Genomic DNA, 15,954 nt, shown 5'->3' with positions numbered 1-15,954 from the left:
GTATATTTTATTGTTTAATAACAATTATTTTTTGTCACATTGCAAAAATACCCTGAAATAAAGTGATGGCAAAGTATTGAGATACTTTTCTAGTATTGGTACCGTGCAACACTTCATGCCATATTTGTTGCTGTATTTGCATCAATATATGCAAAATTAATTTACTTTATTAAACAGTTCTATTCATTTTGCTGCAGTCGTATATTTTTTAAATTCTGGGAAAAAACAACGTTTTTGTCATATTGCAGAGAATATAGTTAATATTGCAAAAATACCCTGAAATACCGTGATATTATATTTTATTGTATCGTTTTTAATGATGAAGTATTGAGATATGTTTTAAATGTATTTTGAACCATTATATGGAAAAAATAACATTTATTTACTAAATAAAACATTTATATTCATGTCTATTAATTTCAATTTGATTTGTTGCAGTAGTATTTTCCTGATTTTTTTTAATTTTTTTTTATGTTTTGTCAAAAATACACTGAAATATTGTGATACTATTGTAGGGCCATATCGCCCACCAGCTACTGGAGTACTGAGATACTTTTCTAGTATCAACATACCATGCAATAATATACGCAAAATTCAGCAAGCAACCAGAAACAAAGTATTGCATTAGTAGTGCATAAAAAAAAATTGCATAAAATGTGACTTCTGTTCAATAAAACCAATAAATCATTGCTAAAACACAACATAAATATATCATTTAAGCAGGACTGCGCTGCAACTGCACTGTGAGGAGAAAGTGAGAGTGTGTGTTGGCGCGAGAGTGTGTAAGAGCACTACAGTATTAATAGCATGCAGCTGTGAGTGCAGCAACACTTTCGCACGATTTAACCCAACAGCCGTGCAGTAAAACCCGGGGCCATTGTGCTCAGAGCGTCCGTCACCCACTAAATACCCCCATTCATCTCACAGCCAAGGCGTGCAAAACTCTTCACCCCCTGAAACAATCTGCAGCCCCCCCACTAAAACCACCACAACACCCCACAACACAGAGCTCATTTAACCACACATCGCTCCATCACAGCGCTGCACTCCGCAGGGTTAAAAGTCCCTGGTTAACTCCTGCTGCGCTTTCTGGTGGTCCGGCTAAACAAGCCCCCTGTGTTTCTACACAATACCCTCATTAATGCTGAACTGCAGGAAGGCCGGTTTGATTACAGGATTCCCTGTAATGTAAAAACAAAAAATGAGCTAAAGGGCAAAAAGCGAAGGATAATTGTGTTTTTTGAGAGCATAGTTTAGGTTCTGAATACATACGATGTGTAATAACACACATAGCAAAGCTCTAAAACAATAAAATCAAGTCAAATTAAAGTAAATTTGTACAAAAAATGGAATTATCCCACTTATTTCTGCTGTTTTTGCCTGGGGTTACAAGGCTAATGTAGCTAAAGTGAATTAGCATGGTGCTAATGCTTCACAATAATACATTAATGCAGCAATTAACTATGACAACACACTACTAATTGCTATTAAAGTATGTTTGGACAAAAATGTACTGTAATTTTCCCAAATACTTTTGCCGTTCTAAACTGTGGTTGCAAGGCTAATGTAGCTAAAGTGAATTAGCATGGCGCTAACGCTTCACATTAATACATTAATGCAGCAATTAACTATGACAAAAACTATTAATTGCTATCAGAGTAAGTTTAGACAAAAGTGTACTGATTTTTTCCCCCCCAAATATGTATAAGTTGTTTATTTCTGCACTGGAGCTACTGCAAACTGCATCCTAAGAAAAAATGGCATACCATAAAAACAGCAAAAGGGTAGAAAGGCAAAGGATTATTGTGTTTTTTGAGAGCGTAGTTTATGTTCTGAATACATAAGTTGTGTAATAATACATGTAGCAATGCTCTAAAACAACAAAATACAAGTCAAATTAAAGTAAATTTGTACAAAAACTGGAATTATCCCACTTATTTCTGCTGTTTTTAACTGGGGTTACAAGGCTAAAGTGTAGCTAAAGTGAATTAGCATGGTGCTAACGCTTCACATGAACACATTAATGCAGCAATTAATTATGACAACACATTACTAAGTGCTATTGAAGTATGTTTGGATAAAAAACTATATATACATATTATTATTATTATTATTATTTTATTATATATATTTTTTAATTATTATTATTATTATTATTATTATTATTATTATTATTATTATTATTATGTATTGGCATGTCAATTCTGTTGTATATTTACATAAAAAAAAAGCTCAGTAGCATTGTATTCTGTGTTTTTAATTTTGTTTACTGAAAGCACTTCTTACAATGGTGTCCTTTTGTTAAAATAATGTAACTTTACGTTTTATAGTGATTTTTGGCAGCAGTTTTTAGTTTTTATTGCAGTATATTGTTAGTTACTATATACTATATACTATTTTCGATATTGAGTGGACAGTAGCAGTAATGCTAGTGCTTTACAGTGTAAAATCTGTTTTCTGTAGATAAACTAAAATATACAGGAACACTTTCTTTGTTTTTTTTTTTAGTAAAATACATTATTCTACTTTCTACAATTAAAGGAATACTCAGAACAAGTAGTTTATTATTATTATTCATTTAAAGTTTTAGCTTTTAGCTCCATTCCCCCCATTCATAGAGGACTCACTCACAGCTCCCTCTAGAGTAATGCAGGGGATGCGATTTGGACCCGTGGTTCTCAAAAGAGTAGTCAGAAATAAAAAATAGCATGGCAACGGAAATAAACAATAGAGAGGGCAAGGCAACAATCGATAGTTGGAAACAAAAACAAGTCGGTAACAAAAGCAATAAACAAAGGAAAAATGTTTAGAAGAGCTAGATAACTAGAGAACTAGAGAAAAATACTTGGCAAGGAACAGAGAAACATAAGGGGTATTCATACTAGACAGGCCAGGTGGAAACAATCAGTAACTGAGAGAGCGGGAGCGCAATAGAGTCAGCAAGATCAGCAGAGTCAGGAAAGTCCGGTGTAGGTGCATGCTGGGAATTGGAGTCTTTGTTGTGTTTAAAATCTAGATCAGGCCTTGTACGTCTTATTGTACTGGACATAGATATGCCTTGTACCAATATATTTAAAATAAATATAAAAAAAAATACATAAAAAAATAAGATACAGTATGGTATAAAATGGACTAACAACTAAAAATGTGTTCTTTTTTGGCGGAGGGCAAACCTATGCTATATAGGGTTAAAAGATACAGTTAAACAAACATATATGAATATAAATAAAATATAATTGTGTTGATCCTACATTAATATGTACTATTAAAAAATATCACTCTATATCAGTTGTAAATAGACACTACTAAAACTGATCAAACAAGTAAAATTAAAATTAAAATAAAATTCAAAGAAAAGCAACAAAAATATTGTCCTGTTTTATTCTATTTTAATTGTTTAACCCTAGAAAGTAAGACATTCCTCAAACAGGCGGCAGGTTACTCGATTACGCAGCGTAATCACTAGTGACTATAAATAAACCCGTGCTGTGATGATCATCACATGATATTACAGCACATGAGCCGTACACTGGGTTCAAGGGCACGCTCCCTCAGATCACATGACTTCATGAGAAAGTGTGGTGAAGAGAAGAGGAGGAGGAGGAGGAGGAAAGTGAAAGAGAAATACTCTGAATATCTAAACTCTTCATCACAGAGCTGAATAAAAACACCTGACCCAGACCTGTACTTTACACTGGAATCACCCAGAACAGTCTGGGGGAATTCTGAGCAATATTTCCAGGGAAAATTCCTAGAAGGTTAATGTAGCAAACAACTGAAGCAAACTGCATATACAAAAAAAAAATATATATATATATATATAGCTGTCCATTGTGGATCATAATGAATGCCAGAATTTAACCTCACTTAGAAGATAACACCTCACAACGTATACAGGTGTGGGCGGCCCCAAGCCATCTCCTAAAGTAACACTTCACGTTGAATGTACATGCTGCTGTCCCATGATTTTTGGCATGTGAATACATATTTTACTAATGCCTTTGGATTTAGAATCAGACTGCATAAAAACTCTTATATGGGGAATATGCTTTTGCCCATATAGTGTAGCTGGAAAGGGGGACCGACTCCATGCTAATGTCTATGGGTTCCAATACTTTTGCCCATATAGTGTAGCTGCAAACATTGGCGTATTAGATGGGTAAATTAGAAATAGGTGAATCAGTCCCCCCAACAAAATTCAAATACCGCAGAAAAAGCAGAAATTGTTTTAAATCACAATATATAACAATATACTGTAATAAAAACGGGTTTTGATAACAGAATGGGAGGATTTGGGTTAGCTAACATTTATATTAACTGCAGCCAAAAATCTCTATAAAACGTAAAATTACATTCTTTAAATATAAAAACACAATCGTAAAAAGTGCTTTCAGTAGAAAAAATTAAAAAACACAGAACAAGCTGATAAGTGAGTTTTGAAAAAGAGTGGAGAAAATGTAAATATACAACAGAATTGACATGTCAATACATAATAATAATAATAATAATAATAATAATAATAATAATAATAATAATGCAATTTGTTATATTATTTTAAATATTAGGTGATAAATGATCAGTTTGTGTCATATGTATATAATTCAGACATTGCATGCATAATGTTTGTCTAACAATAGTAAATGTAATGTGGAGTAACACGTTTAGGTTGTAAAGTGACCCTTTAGTTGGATTTAACTAATAATAAACAGACATTTATTGCATTTAGTTTTTTTGTGATTAACTATGTGAATTTTGTGAATAACTTGTGAATAATGTAGTGTAGCTACAAAGGGGGACTGACTCCATACTAATGTCTATGGATTTAGAATAAGATGTTATTTACATGCCCCTGTAGGTGTCCCAATACTTTTGCCCATATATTATAGCTGCAAAAGGGGACCAACTCCACACACACAACTCCACACTGCAGCGTTATACAGGTGTTTCTGTTTAACATTGTTAGCATTACCCGCTAAGCACTAACTTTTTGGCCCTTCAGAGCTGAGTATTATCGGACTGTAGTCTGCTGCTAGCCATGGCTATCACTGTGGAAGCAGCATTAGCATTTCCCGCTAACTGTGCTAGCCATTTCGTTGTTCAGAGGAGAGTATTATGGGACTGTATTAAGCGTGTTTACTATGTTAAAACAAGCTACGTGAGACAAACTGCTAGCTAATGTTGCCCCGACATACCGGAACACTCAGGGTTCCTCAGTGTAGCAGTTAGCCGCTAATGCTAATGCTAATGCTCCAACTTTAGCGAAAATCTGGAAATCTAATCTAATCTGTTTTTTCACCTAAATAAACAAATAAAAAAAAAAGAAATCTTCAAAAGAAAGTGTTTTTTTAAGAATTACAGTTTTTTTTACTTACCTTAGCTTAGCTTTAAATTAGTGGGGAAACATGGCGACACCCCTGTTCCTAACAAGTGCTGCTTAATATGCGCCTTATTATCCACTGCGCCTCACGTATGAAAATAGACCAGAAAATAGACATTTATTGATAGTGTGCCTTATAGTGGAGAAAATAAGGTATGTTTTACAATAGGATGCCATTAAAGCTCATGTATGTGTCCCAAAACTTCTGTCCATATCGTGTAGCTGGAAAGGGGGACCGACTCCACATTAATAATAATGGATTTGGAATGAGATGTCAGATTTGCTTTTGTTGGTGTCCCAATATATTTGCCTATGTAGTATAGTGGCAAAAGGGGACCGACTCCACACTAATGACTATGAATTTCAACTAAAATGTTATATACAAGCTCCTGTCTCTCCTGACAGACTCCACACACACAACTCCACAGTGCAGGGTTATACAGGACTTTCTGTTTAACATTGTTAGCATTACCTGCTAAGCTAAGCTAGCTTTTTGGTCTTTCAGAGCTGAGTATGACTGGACTGTAGTCTGCTGCTAGCCATGGCTATCACTGTGGGAGCAGCATTAGCATTACCCTCTAACCGTGCTCACCGGGTTCCTCAGAGTAGCGCTGTCGGGCAGCAGTTAGGTGGCATTAGCGGTTAGCTGCTAATGCTAATGCTCCAACTTTAGGGGAAATCTGGAAATCTAAACTTACTGTAAATGAACGGAAGCACTTTTCTCATCCAAATAAACAGTTTTCAGGAGAGGAATCTGTGTAGATTAACATCCAGCGCTAGTTTGACCTGTCTGACTTGTCTGAAAATGTTTTATTAAGAATTATAGTTTCTTAGACATTTATTAATATCGGCCTTATAATCCGGTGAGCCTTATAGTGCAAAAAATACGGTAAGTTTACAACAGGATGCCATAAAAGCTCCTGTGTGTGTCCCAATACTTTTGTCAATGTACTATAGCTACAAAGGGGGACCGATTCCACAATAATGACTATAGGTGTTACCGACAAAGGTTGCTAGGAACCTGGGTGTTCTGGTTGATGACCAGCTTCTCTTCACGCACCATGTGGCCTCAGTTGCTCGGTCCTGCCACTTTGCGCTTTACAACATTGGAAAAATTTGACCGTTTCTGACGCAACAGGCCACCCAACTCCTGGTACAAGCTGTGGTAATCTCACGCCTCGACTACTGCAATGCCGTACTAACTGGCCTCCGGGCCTGTGTAGTAAAACCACTACAGATGATTCAGAATGCAGCAGCACGTCTGGTCTTCAACCAGCCAAAACGGGCACATGTCACCCCGCTGCTCATTGAGCTCCACTGGCTACCAGTTGCTGCTCGCATCAAATTCAAAGTGCTTACAATCGCCTACAAGGTGATGACAGTACAGGCTCCTTCCTACCTGCACTCGCTCCTGAAGGCTTACGCTACCTCCCGCCCGCTGCGCTCCTCCAATGAACGCTTTGCCAAACACTCACACAAAGCAATCCAGACTGTTCTCATACAGAGTTCCCCAATGGTGGAACAAACTACCTTCCACTACAAGATCAGGAGAATCTCTCGCTATCTTTAATAAACTCCTGAAGACAGAGCTCTTCAAAGAGCACTTACTCTCCTAACACCTCTAACTAACTACCTTCTACTACCAGATCAGGAGAATCTCTCACTATCTTTAATAAACTCCTGAAGACAGAGCTCTTCAAAGAGCACTTACTCTCCTAACACCTCTAACAAACTAACTAATTATAACCTCATCCCCTTCTTCCTCTTCTCTACTCCTCTATCCCATTATTTCCCTCTGACCTCCTTAAGGCCCTATCTATAGATGCTTTATTTTTAACTTCTATTATTTTTGTACTTAACCTCTTCTATTATTTGCACTTCAATATTGTAAGTTGCTTTGGACAAAAGCGTCTGCCAAATGTAATGTAATGTAATGTAATGTAATGTAAGGTGTTGAATACGATGTTATATACATGCTTCTTTAGGTATTCCAATGCATTTGTCCACATAATATCACTTTAATTTCATGCCGTAATTTTTAAAAGTCATACATTTTGACCAGGAATGCCTATAAATTTGCATATCTGCCCACAATTTCTCTACTGATGCATCCCAGATGTGGAAAAAGTACTGAAAAATTGTAATTAGGTAAAATTACCTTTACTTGGCTAAAATTCTACTCAAGTAAAAGTACCTATCTAAAAAGTAAAAAAGTACTCAAGTTTTTACTCAAGAGTAAAAGTTACATAGTTACGTCTATTTATTTGATTTAAAAAAGTACAAATCATAAATTAAATAATTATTAATTTAAATAATTTGGACCTTTCAGGCAGTATTTGTTCAGACCACACCTGTGCCTCAGGCTGGTGATCATTAAGAGACATTAATAAAATGTGTAAAGCGAACTCTTTTCAGATCATCTGAATCCACAAGCGCTCATGAATATTCAGACCTACAGCAACAATGCTGAACATCAGCACCTGCAGACTCAGCCTTACAACTTCTGGGGGTCCTGGGGGGCGACTTTAGGGGCAGGGGGCTTTTTATTTCTTTATTTCTTTATTTAACAATCCCTTTCTTTCACTCCAACACTGACAACACTCACCCAAACATCAGATCCTTTAGTAGAGCCAATAGGAGTAGCTCACACAGACCCCTCTGTACCCTAAATGTAGTCAATGGACCAAGAATTGTTTGCTGTCTTAAGTTAGCTTCTTTAAAAAAGGCTAATGTAGTTTATATTTCATCCACTAGCAGTCGAAAATGTGAAACTCATATATTATATAGATGTATTAATCTGTATTGATCTATTTTAAGTGTTTATTTATTTTATTGTTGATGGTTATGGATATCAGCCAAAAAAAAAAAAAAAATCAGTGTCTCAGAAAATTAGAATATTATATAATAAGACCAATTGGTACTTTTGGCTACAGTGTGGGCAGTGTGCCAAATCCTGCTGGAAAATGAAATCTGCATCTCTATAAAAGTTGTCAGTAGCAGAGGGAAGCTGTAAGATATGAAGTGCTGTAAGATTTTGTGGGAAAACAAAACTGCACTGACTTTAGACTTGATAATAAAACACAGTGGATCAACACCAGCAGATGACAGACATGACTCTACAAACCATCACTGATCATCAGTAAATTTTACATTTCATTTAAAGTAAATCAAGGGATCAGAGTCTGGAGGAAGAGTGGAGAGACACACAGTCCAAACTGCTCGAGGTCTAGTGTGAAGTTTCCACCAATCAGGTGGCTAAATGGTTTAAAATCGTATAAATGGCATAAAACAAATAAAAACTATATTGGGTTTATACTGTCTACAATCAAATAAAAGCCATAGTAAATGAAATAAATGCTGCATTTCCAAATTATATCAACCTTTTTCTGATCTACAGTACTTTAGATTAGCCCTCAAAGCTCTAATGCAAAACTAAATAAACCTTAAGTTAACTTTAGACACTAGAAATAACATTTCTAGAGCCAAACTATTCCTATAAACCTTTGTTTCTATGCATTTTTTTTAGCAAGGAACCTTCAGGAACTTCCGGAAAACCCTGAAAGTCCCCACAGATCATCATAAAGGAACTGTAGTTACTGAATTTGGGCCACCTGAGAGCTTCTGACCCACAATGAGGAATTCTTCCAGCTCATTTTCAGCACTGAAATCCAAAGCAATCTCCAGCCTGTTCACACCCACATCACCTTCCCCCAGGCCCCGCCCACCCTTCCTCCCAGAGGAAGTGATACAGGCTGTACCTGGCTGGCAGGAAGTGCGGCGGCAGCAGGTTCGGCCTGTATAAATAAGGAAGCGATGCCCATATTAGAGCATCGGGTTATGAAACGCTGCAGGGTGACGGCAGGTGAAGAAATCCTTATCAGACCCGGTCTAATCACTGCTGCACTGATTACACATTAATTTAATATGAATTAATAAGGTTTAAACATGCTGTTAACCTAATAAATCACCAACACCTACATCTACTGTAGCATTCCACTCATTCCACACAAGATCTTTATCATATCCTCCTAAGACCTGAACTCTTGCATAACTCTACTCTACTATGCTATTTGGGTTAATTGGCAAATGATTAAGGCCCTGTCCCACTGCGATTGCGTCTAAATATCCACTAAAGTACGTCCAAATTTCAGTGGACGCAGTTTAGTGGATATTTAGTGGATATTTAGATGCAATCTGGACGTAGTTTAGTGGATATTTGGACGGCACCGTCCAAGTGGACGTAGTTTAGACGTTGCCGTCCACTTTAGACGCAAAAGTGGTTTTGGTACCTCCCAAAATTTTCGGAATAGACGGCGACTAATATGGACGTAATTTAGTGGATATTTAGACGCAGTACGGACGTATTTTAGTGGATGTTTGGACGGCACGTACAGGTGGACGTCGACGTCCATAAAAATATTTTTCTGGCGTCCATCGCTTTTCCACACTTTCCAAGATGCCAGCCAAGAGGAAGGGTTCCGCTAAGACGGCCGCCGCCAAGCGATTTTCCGAGGAGGCAGTTCCAGCCCCCGAGGAACCATGCAGGAGTATGTTCTGCTGCTGCACCATCACTGCAAGGAATCTGTGGTCCATGGTTGTGTAGAAGAGAATAGATGTGCTCTCTCTTGTAGCTCAAGAAGAAACGATGATTCACTAGAAAAAACAACCATATCTAGTTGGAAGTCGACGTCCAAAGAGTGGACGTCGACGTCCAACTTCAATTTAGACGGAATATGGACGTCTATATTTTGGACGCAGCGCGTTCACTCAGTGGACGCAGTGTTTTCTGATAAATTTGGACGTACTTTAGTGGATATTTAGACGCAATCGCAGTGGGACAGGGCCTTTAGTGTAGAACAAAAAATATATATTTTTTTACATGATGTAGTTTCTAAGAAAAATGCTGTCCACATATAAGAACTTGAGGACTTTAGTGCAAAAAATGAGTGCAAAAAAAAAAAATAGAAACCACCATTGTGCCCCTTCGCGCAGTATGGAATTAATAAGAAGTGCTGCTTCAACACAAAGACATAACAAAGTGAAAACATAAACATTTACTGTATTTACTCTTCATTTAAATGTCTAAACCAAAATCAAAACTGTAACGTGCTGAACTCTTCTGCCACCACTAGGTGACAGTATAATGGCCTCATATGAGGACACCAGGCTCTCGTAGAGCGAAATTTAGTGTCTAGACAACCCAAAATGTGATGTCCACACAGGACCTAGGAGGATACACAATACCTCGACCAGCCGTAACATTAAAATTGTTTTTTGACAAGACAATGCAAAATCACATGCTGCACACATTACAAAGGCATGGCTGCAGAGGAAGAAGATGGTACAGGTCAATACTCCTATTGTGCCACAAATAGACGACTGAAGTCGTGCGTCATTCTGTAGTCCTCGTACGTTTAAGCGTTTTTTCTCTATGAGAAAAATGAATAGGGTTTTTAAAAACCTGCCTCTGTCTGTGGTAAATAAATCTGTTCAGACCTCTGTACGTTTTATTCTGTGTACATTTACCTCCTGAACATCACTGGATCCTCTGAATTATGAGATCGTTTAAGAGTCGTGATGAGAAAAATGCTAATTTTGAGCTAATGCTACAGCGCTGCAGTGAACTGACCTCACAGCGCAGCTGCAGAGATCGGCAGGGGACTCTTTTCGGCGCAACACCAGAGAACTCCGGCCGAAAGTTTACAGCGTATTAAACACAGCTGATCCAACTAATGAACTAACTGCCCTCTCTAAAGAGAGCTGAGAGTGTTACAGCAGAAACTCACTAACCCAGCAGCACAGAATTACCCGAGAACCAGCTTTAAACTCTGTAGCACGTTTTAATAATTACTGTCTTTATTATCCAGTGAAATGAATTAGAGATGTTTGGTGTTTCTGACTCGTTGATTTAGTACATTAAGCCACGTTAAGATTTGTCCTTATGATAGCTTTCTGTGGAAGAAAAAACACACACATTAAGCCTTTTTACATTAAGTATTTTAGACTCTATGGTTCTTAAGACTCTTTGGTTTTGGAGTAGCTCTGTCCTGCTAATGTCCTGCTGTATCACTTAGCTTCTCTTAGCGAGGGCAGATAGTTCGTTGATTAGTTAGTTGTTAGTTGTTTATTTGTGTCAGGTGTGCTATAATAAACTAATGACCATAATGACTCACACTGCTCAACCTCTTAGACACGGAAGCCCAAATACGGGCATAAACAACATGGTGCCCACTACAAAATCAAAATGACGAGACGACTACAGTGGTCTATTCTTCTTGATTTAATCTGAAGCATGGACTTTACAAGACCTCTAAAAGTGTCCTGTAATAATTGGAACACCAAGACTAACATACAAAGGCATGGCCATATTACATAGTATGTGCAGGGTTTATCTGATCCTGGACCAGTTGAAATTTGTCTCTGGACTGCCAGCAGTTTGGGAATGGCACAGATAGCGATTAACGTTCGATTTACATCAACATATTATCAGATAATGTCTTACGTCTTATTAGCTAATGCTAATTGGTTCTTTGGCTGATTGGCATAGTCGGCAGGATTTCTCAGTCTGTTTCCAAAGAAATCTTTCATTCACAGCGACACAAATCAACATGCCGCGCTGCCACTGATGCCAGGCGGCAGCCGCTAGGTGAGCTGGCACGCGAGTGAGGATGTCATCGCCGCTGCCAGCCTGTGCCGGGTTGCGTTAGCGGCATTTAATAATCGATTACAGCAGCAGGTAATCGAGGAACAAGTTGTTGAACTGAGATTGAGGTGTTTGTTTTGCTGTATTGTGACACAGATACACAGAAACCGTACAATAAGACTGTGAGATATGATCAGAATAATAGAGTTACAATAACAAACAATAACACTGTTGCATGCTGGGATTGTGAAATGCTATATACACTGTATGAAGGCTATTACAAAAGAGTTTATCCTACTCTACTGACCTGAAAAAAAAAGACTTTCTACTTGATTTAAGGGAGCATTGCTGTGAGGATTTGATCGTATTCAGTGATATGAGATGAAAAAATAATCCTCAACTCATTCAAAACTAAAAGTACTAGTTTTTTAATACCCATCTACTCTATCCAATAGATTTATATATAATAATTGACCTGCTCCAAAAAGTCCTATAATTAATAATTAATAAATAATAATAAATAATGATTCTATTATATTTATATTTAATTTATTTATATATAATTTATATATTTATATATAAATATATTTATTATTTCTTGAACAATTTATAGTGTGTAAATGTTTTTTTTTTTATTATTTTATTCGTGTTTTAGTTATTCAGGAGTTTTAAACATTATTATGATACAATCCCAAAATACATTATTTTATTATTGCGGTTAATTCTGGGATAATACATCACGCAAAAAATAAAAATAAATAAAAATAGCTTAAAAATAAGTTCTCACTTTTTTTAGCCTAATTATCCTCAAAATTAGGTTTATAATGTATTATATATATATATAAACCTATAAACCTAATATATATAAAATATATATATATTTATATAAACATCCTATGAGATGAATCTGTAGAGAGGGTGGGTCATGCAGCAGGACAATGACCCATAACACTCAATTTGTTCTACTAAAGAATGGTTTAAGAATAATAATAATAAAGTTAATGTTTTGGAATGGGGCCAAATTAAAGTCCTGGCATTAATAAAAAAAAAAAAATTAAGATAGTGTTTTCCTTTTATTTATTTTTTTCATTTATTTAGAATATCATTTTTATATTCCAAATACCCAATACACAAATGTTCTTATCAATAAAATGTCAATAATCTTTAAAAGTGTTAAATGTGCAATGCATAATTTTATTATTGAGGTTAATTCTATGGCAATACATCATGCAAGTAGTAAAAATAAAAATAGTTTAATTAGCCTCAAAATATAGTCTATAATGCATTATAACAGACCTCAAATAATGCAAAGAAAACAAGTTCATATTCATAAAGTTTTAAGAGTTCAGAAATCCAGAAATATTTGGTGGAAAAACCCTGGTTGTTTTTTTAATCACAGTTTTTATGCATCTTGGCATCATGTTCTCCTCCACCAGTCTTACACACTGCTTTTGGATAACTTTATGCTGCTTTACTCCTGGTGCAAAAATTCAAGCAGTTCCTCTTGATTATATTCCAGAGGTTTTTAATTGGTAAAAGGTAAAAAAAATGGTAAAATCAAAGAAACTCATCATTTTTAAGTAAAAATCCCAGTCACAACACTAGCACTGATTTACCCACAGTTCTGCAGGAGAACAGCACGTGCTGAAATTACTGCAAGTCATCCTAACCTCAGCTAGAGTGACTGAAGATCAATGTCCACAAATTATACAGACCACAAGTTACACAGCGCACCAATCACACAGCGCCACCTTCTGCAGGAGCCTGGAACTGCAGATTCAGGGCAAGGGTTACTGTATGATGACATCCCATAATAACAGAGTTACCTCACTGTTATTAAACACACGGTCATCACAGGCCACCAAACATAAATAAAAGGCGCATTTTAACTAAAATATTATGGATTTATAAAAAAAAAATAGTTAACAGCATAAATGAGATCGCACATTGCAAAATAAAAAATAAAAATACATTGCTGCAGGCATAAATATACATCGTAAATGGGTCAATATTTTCAATATAATGTGTTTTTTTGTGTTGAAACGTAGTTTAAATAGTTTAAATCAGTCGTTGTCAAACACTTCTTATTTTAGATTTTCTCTTAGTTCTTTATTTCTTTCATTATTTTTTATATATTTTAAATAGTTTTGTATTTTTAACTTATTTTTATTTAATTATTTTATCAGTATTATTATTATTATTATTATTATTATTTATTATTGTACTATGTAATACAGTACAGTACTGCACTGTAACTATCGATTAAAACTCAAGTTTTACTTTTTTCTATTTTTATTTTTTATTCACACACACACATACAGAAAGAGAATAGGAGAATGAGAGAGAAAGAGAGAGAGAGAGAAAGAAAGAGGGAGTGAGAAAGAGAGAGTGATCAAAAGAGACAGAAAGAAAGAGACAGAAAAACAGAGACATAGATAAAGGAAGAGAGAAAGATACAGAAAGAGAGAGAGAGAGTTTTACTTTTTTCTATTTTTCTATTTTATTCACTGTTATTTTAAATTTTCTTTTAATTTAAAATTATTAAATGTTTCCATCCATTACTTAATTTGTTCACCCTGTTATAATCCAATAAAGCATCCTCTGGCGCCACCTCTTGGACAGAAAAAGAGGTACAAGCACTTGGGTGACTATAAAAATAATCATAAATAAAATAAAAATACTAATTCTAGTGTATTACATTTACATTAAATGTGCTGATTTTTCACATAAAAACAGAATAATACAGTTAATACAGAGAAATGCTGAATACATGGACAAAAGTGTTGGGACACCTGTTGGTTCTTTGTTTTTTTCTGAAATGAAGGGTATTAAAAAGAGTGTATCCTGCTTTTGTTGGAGTAACTGTCTCTACTGACCTAAAAAGGGTTTCTACTAGATTTAAGTGCAGCATTGCTGTGAGAATTTGACTGTATTTAATCAAACGTGATGAAAAAGTAATACCGAACTCATCTCAAAACAAAACATCCAACAGGTTCACATTTATCTAGGTTCATTATTAATAATATAAAATAATAATAAATAAAATAAAAATATTAATTCTAGTGTATTACATTTACATTAAATGTGCTGATTCTTCACATAAAACCAGAATAATACAGTTTGAGAGAAATGCTGAATTTAAAGCCTGTTTTAAACCAGACCCTTTTCATTTAGTTACGATAACTTAACATTTTTAAAACAAGCTACATGGGACAAACCACTGGGTAATACTGCCTGTGTGCTTTATGTTTGAAAACAGAACAGAAAACATTCATTGATATTGCACCTCCGGTGTGCCTTATAGTCCAAAAAATACAGTATATTCTTGCAGTTTTTTATTATTTTATTATATCTTTTTATTAACACGATCTGGCCCACATCACCTCCATTCTTCACAATGATGCACTAATTTCCTATTCCCTCTGGGAGAATAAAGACTAGCATGCATTTCCACACCATTACATAAAACCCTATAATAAAACCCTATAATAAAGCCCTATAATAAAACCCTATAATAAAACCCTATAATAAAGCCCTATAATAAATCCCTATAATAAAACCCTATAATAAAGCCCTATAATAAAACCCTATAATAAAGCCCTATAATAAAGCCCTATAATAAAGCCCTATAATAAAACCCTATAATAAAACTCTATAGTAAAGCCCTATAATAAAACCCTATAATAAAGCCCTATAATAAGCCCTATAATAAAACTCTATAATAAAGCCCTATAATAAAACCCTATAATAAAGCCCTATAATAAAACCCTATAGTAAAGCCCTATAATAAAGCCCTATAATAAAGCCCTATAATAAAACCCTATAATAAAGCCCTATAATAAAACCCTATAATAAAGCCCTATAATAAAACCCTATAATAAAGCCCTATAATAAAACCCTATAATAAAACCCTATAATAAAACCCTATAATAAA

General features: G+C 35.4%; 1 protein-coding gene and 1 long non-coding RNA gene across 2 annotated transcripts in view; both read right to left on the bottom strand.

The window, feature by feature from the left end:
- Positions 1-15,954, bottom strand: part of LOC125801079 (uncharacterized) — a 124,770-nt gene that overhangs the window by 16,864 nt on the left and 91,952 nt on the right. The gene's annotated exons all lie outside the window — the stretch shown is intronic.
- gng12a (guanine nucleotide binding protein (G protein), gamma 12a) overlaps positions 1-15,954 on the bottom strand; it is a 38,601-nt gene that overhangs the window by 14,588 nt on the left and 8,059 nt on the right. The gene's annotated exons all lie outside the window — the stretch shown is intronic.

Source organism: Astyanax mexicanus, chromosome 4, assembly GCF_023375975.1.
Source record: "Astyanax mexicanus isolate ESR-SI-001 chromosome 4, AstMex3_surface, whole genome shotgun sequence".
Classification (NCBI taxonomy): Eukaryota; Metazoa; Chordata; class Actinopteri; order Characiformes; family Acestrorhamphidae; genus Astyanax; species Astyanax mexicanus.
The sequence above is the reverse complement of the archived record's forward strand: the minus strand, read 5'-3'. Positions and strand labels throughout refer to the sequence as shown.